This window comes from Punica granatum, chromosome 8, assembly GCF_007655135.1.
Source record: "Punica granatum isolate Tunisia-2019 chromosome 8, ASM765513v2, whole genome shotgun sequence".
NCBI classification, from domain to species: domain Eukaryota; kingdom Viridiplantae; phylum Streptophyta; class Magnoliopsida; order Myrtales; family Lythraceae; genus Punica; species Punica granatum.
The window spans coordinates 5,091,049-5,096,695 of NC_045134.1; the positions used below are offsets into that span (position 1 = coordinate 5,091,049).

The window sequence follows — 5,647 nt, forward strand, 5'->3', positions numbered from 1 at the left end:
TCTCATCAAACTCAAGATACTTTCTTAACTCCTCTTCACCCTTGTCATCATCAGAGACGCACTTGTCCATAACTCCTCTGAAATATAGCCTTCCTCTTCATCACTTGAGATCACCATATCAACTATTATTGGTGCTAATCTAACAAGTATCTGCTCCCCATTTTCAGATTCTGATATTTCTCTAAAATGCTCTTCTTCTTCACCTAAATGACTTTCAACATCATTGGATCCCCAACCAGTCTAATCATCACCTTCATCATCATTAATATATCTTTTGGATCCCAGTAAATGTCTAAATCAACATGTTCTTTCCATCTCATTCTTCCAACATCTTCAGTACTTTCATAGCTTTCATACTCAAAATGGTCCTCGTGCCTATCTAGATCATATATTTCAAGATTATCCTCTTGACCCTCATCATCATTCCTTCATAAAACCAAACAATATAATAAGTATAAACATACTAATTCAGCTTGCAGACCTCATTAGTTAGATCAGTCAATTTTGACAAGAATATAAAAAATCAGTGAAGAGGTCAATGCACCATCGGTCAAATCTCTACATAATTTAAAAAAAAAAGAAGACTTAAGTTTGGTTGCTTCTCTTTGGTCCCTGCAATCTATATAAACAAATGGTCATAACTATTGGTGGTTCCTTAAACAAACACAAAACAAAGAACTTTGGTCCCTCCAAGGAGCATTGGAACATCTGTTCTACATATTATAATAAAAAAGGGCAAATTACACAAAAAAAAACTAAATTTTATAAAATGTCTCAGTTTTATCATATATTTTGTTTTGTAACAAAAAAATCCACATGTTTTGAGAATCGTCTTAGATTTGACCTCTCGTTACCATTCTGTTAAGTTTTTCGTCTATTTGCCTACGTGGAGTTTACGGGATCCACAAAGTTTACACATCATCTGATCATCTTCTCTTTTCTTTACAAAAATAACTTATGTTTTCAGAAAAGTCTTAGTTTTGTTCCAAATTTTGATTTGTAATTTTTAAAAATACATATTTTAAAATTTTTTTAGAAATGGTCCATGAGAGGAGATGCTAGCCGGGGCCGACTTTAGGAGCAAAAACATATGATTTTTTTTATTACATACCAATTTTATGATGAAATTGAGACTTTTTTGAAAATTTAATTTTTTATTTTTTAACCTATCTTATTTATTTATTAATTTATGTTTGAAGTTATCAGTCCACGTATACAAAATTGACGAAATTTATAACGGAGGTCTTTTTTGAGACAATTTAGAAAACTTATGATTTTCTTTTGTTACAAAACAAAATTTAAGACAAAACTGAGATGTTTTACAAAACATAGATTTTTTTGTGTAATTTGTCCTTAAAAAAATTTCCTAAATTGCTCATTCCACACTCCTGCAGACAAAAATAATATTAGGTACAACACTCAAAGCAATCCCATTCAACACGCTTCCCTCCATGGAGAAAATCGAGACTTTTTGGGATCACATTCAGCAAAAGCAATGCCTTATTCACTTTCATCAAGACAATAAGTTGAAAAAACTTAAGACAAATGTACTGACCTCCTCTCTATGTGCCATGCAAAACAACAGCTTTTGAGCCAACTCCCGCAGCAACAATCCCTATAGCTTCTCACGAGAAAACCACCAACAATCACGAATGCAACTTCTCAAGATCAGAGGCGACACTCTAAATGCGACACTCTAAATTGCAGAATTCTTGAGGCGTTTAGTCGAATTTGATGATTGGATTAGGGTTTTCAAATGAGCAGGAAGGAAATTTTGAGGGGATCTGATCTTGTTCTTCGTTTTGGGGGTTTGGCTTCCAGACAAACTGTTGTGGCACTTAATGAGCCATATCAACATATAACGGCCATGTCATCAAATTCCATCAGGATCTTGCAAAAAAATTGAACGGAAGGACTAACTTGTTCTAAAGTTTCAAACTTTGGGACTAACTAGTATGCACAATATATTTCAGGGACCAATTTGCAGTTAGCTGTATCTTTCAGGGACCAAATTGTCAATTTTGTCGTAACTGATATAAATGATCAACCATCTGTATTCTGTCGTCTATAATTAAAATATCTGTTGGCTTGCAGCATTTCCTATAACTCGTCCTTTCTTCTAAAATATCTTCCTCTTGAAAATATAGACAGACAGAGAGAGAGAGAGAGAGAGAGGAGAATGGCCGATCCGTTTAAACCTCTCAAGATGGCCAGCTTTAATCTATCCCACAGGTTCGTTGATCGATCTTTAGTAAATTTTCCGTCGTCTAATAATCTTTGTAAGTTATATTGGTCGGATTAGGCTATTACCTTGTTAGCCCATTAGTTGTTTTTGTCACCTCGATCCATTCTGTCGTAGTCTCATGATTTATCTTATCTCATAAGATTATTTGCCAATCAGACGATAATTATGTGGCAAGATTTTGACTGAATGTCATCAGTTTTCATTTTCATCCATCTTCAAATTTGGTTCTACTGTTACCCCAAGAACTATAGAAATAGGAACCTTGTTGCAAACACATGCACAATTTGCGGTGTTTAGTCAAATAAGTCATTTGGGTTAGATTTTAAAATGACCACAACAAAAGTTAATATTGTTCTTTTGTATTTTTGGGCTGAGTAAAAAGTTAATGTTGTTAGACATGACCTATATATTACTTTGATTTTGCGAGGTGAGGTTTTCAATTTTTAAAAATTCTCTAATTTCATCCTTATGCTTATCGGTCGTTAGCATCATGAGGAACTCAACTGCTGATGGCAACATATTTGGAGTCGAGTGATATATATACATATATAAATAAATATATTTATGTGGTTACTTCTCTATCAAATCATGGCCGAAGTTAAGTGACGACCAACATCTTACTCACTGTTCTCATCGATTGCTTTGAACGATTTTCTGTATACGTATTATATAGGATAGTACCAGCTCCAATGACAAGATGCAGAGCTCTCAACGGAATTCCACAACCGTGTATGGTGGTCTACTATGGCCAACGCGCTACACAAGGTGGTCTCCTCATCACCGACGCCACCTCAATCTCTGAGACAGCATCCGGGTATATGTGCCTGTTCGTAAAGCTCTACATTTTACATTTTCTATTGTAACTGGAAGCTCTAAGTTTCTATGTAGACCAAATTTAAGTAAATTACTAAAGGCGGCTAATTAACTTAAAATAAAACTGTTGGAGCAAGTTGGAATTGACTCGTTAGTTCTTCATTAGATTCTTTGTAGCCATTTCCTAACAGACAAGCCACCTTTTATTGATGCATCCAAGAAAAGATTCCATCTCTCTCTCTCTCTCTCTCTCTCTCTCTCTCTGTCTTTTTTTAAAAATTTTATTTTGCTGTCATAATTAATCAATTAAACATTTTCGAAACTGCCTAACGAAGTTTTTGTCTTGTTCATTTTATTCTTTTGCCGACCAGAAAGACTTTGAATTAGAAATACTAATTATATTTCTCATCGGATTTGAGAAACTTAAGGCTTCCAGATGTTCCGGGAATCTACACCGATGAACAAGTAGAAGCATGGAAAGATGTAGTGGATGCAGTTCATGCCAAAGGAGGCATCATCTTCAGTCAATTGTGGCATGCAGGCCGAGCATCCCATCGAGGTATATACTCTGTTTGCCATAGTTATCTGTCATTTCCATCCCCAGTGATATTAAATTTGACAGTAGTGCCTTAAAAATATCATGGCACCGAAACTAGATAAAAAATTTAAGCACCTAATGGAAGAAACCATACGCTATCCATTCTCGACAGATTACCGTCTACGGAATGACATTCTGCTCGTAAGATCTTAATGGGAGAGGGGGGGGGGGGGGGGGGGGGGGGGGGGGGGGGGGGGGGGGGGGAGGAAGAGAGATGTCTATGTCAATTCCTAGGACCTTGATGCCATTGGTTTATATCTCTGCACTTGAAATGGTTTGGACTGACCGAATTTCCATATAAATGCCTTTGAAGCAAGTTACTCACTGACTAGTGACTATTCCATCGAATGTCTACATATTTTAAAAGGGGCTCTTGACCGATGTCTGTGTCATCCAACCTTGGCTTGCGCGGGTTGGCATCAGGCGTACAATTCGGATAACGTTGGTAATATATATGAGTCGTTTTTTTATTGATTGCATTAGTATATCAGCCTGATGGAAAAGCACCTGTTTCATCCACAAGCAAGGCCATATCTGAGAATTGGAAAGTAATAATGCCTGACAGAAGCCAAGAGTTGTCTCACAGGCAACCCGAGCTCTGGAGACATCCGAGATATCGCAGGTTGTGGAGGATTTTCGTCAGGCAGCAGTGAACGCGATCCAGGCAGGTTTGTCGTAGCCTAGGCATACATTAATTTGGCTTTCAACATTGTTGACCACTTTATATGATTATCAACTACTGCACAGTACATTGTTTTGTATAACTGTTTCCGGTAAGATTCTCAATTAGTTGACACTCGATACTATATGCTTCGGATAATCTAACATTTACTCTGTTCCTTTTTAAGGTTTCGATGGGATTGAGATACACGGGGCACATGGTTACCTGATTGATCAGTTCCTGAAGGATATGGTAAACGATAGGGAGGATGAATACGGTGGAACTGTTGAAAATAGATGCAGGTTTCTAACGGAAGTTGTTCGAGCAGTTGCCGAAGCCATCGGTACCGATCATGTTGCCGTCAGGATTTCACCTGTTTTCGATTATAATGATGGGGTCGATTCTGATCCACATAAGCTTGGGCTGGAAGTCGTCAAGAGGCTAAATAAGCTTCAGGAAGACCTGGATCAAAGCTCGCTTATTTACATGTCACGCAGCCTCGATTCATGGCATCTGAAAATAGTAAGAGGACCACAGTGGAGGAGGCTCAACTGATTAGTTTTCTGAGGAATGCCTATGAAGGTAGATACGTATGTAGCGGTGGGTTTACTCGAGAATCGGGAATGGAAGCGCTTGAGAATGGCGTTGCTGATATAATTGGATATGGTCGCCTCTTCATTTCCAATCCTGACCTGGTCTACCGGTTCAAGACCAATTCGCCATTGAACCCATACAACAGAGAGACTTTCTATACTAATGACCCAGTCATTGGCTACACCGACTATCCTTTTTCTCGATGAGGAAACAAATACTTCTTTGAAGTCGCAGGCAGAAAATGCCAGTATGTTCGGGGCCACAGGGAATTGAGGGGACACTTGTCGCTTTATCATATCCATTGAGTCGCTTCGGATTTAATTGGAACGCCAACTCAGTCTGTTATTAGACCAACATGTCTATTGTCCTATTTATTATGTACGGCTTTCTTCTCTGTTTTGGCTTTCATTTGATGATAATATGGTCCATCTACGAAACATATGTATACTCTCTTTCCATCGTATATCTTTGTTTCAACTATATTAAATAAATGTTTAAAATTTAGTTACAAGTTAGTAAGGGAAAATGAATGGAAGAAACAAAGAAAGATGAGAGATGAAGGTCTAAATTACCTAATCATTAAGTACAAAACCACTTAATGAGATAATTAGAAAATTCACTTAATGCAATAAGTCATTTTTCACTTGTTGGTACTCTTTATTCCTTACAAAACTATTCTCATCCTTATCCTTCATCTCCACCTCCTATACATTTCATCCTTTAATTAATTAAGTGC

General features: G+C 37.2%; 1 pseudogene; it reads left to right on the forward strand.

Moving 5' to 3' along the window:
- The first annotated feature begins 2,088 nt into the window (after nt 1-2,088).
- On the forward strand, nt 2,089-5,391 carry LOC116188957 (annotated as a pseudogene).
- Nucleotides 5,392-5,647: the final 256 nt, after the last annotated feature.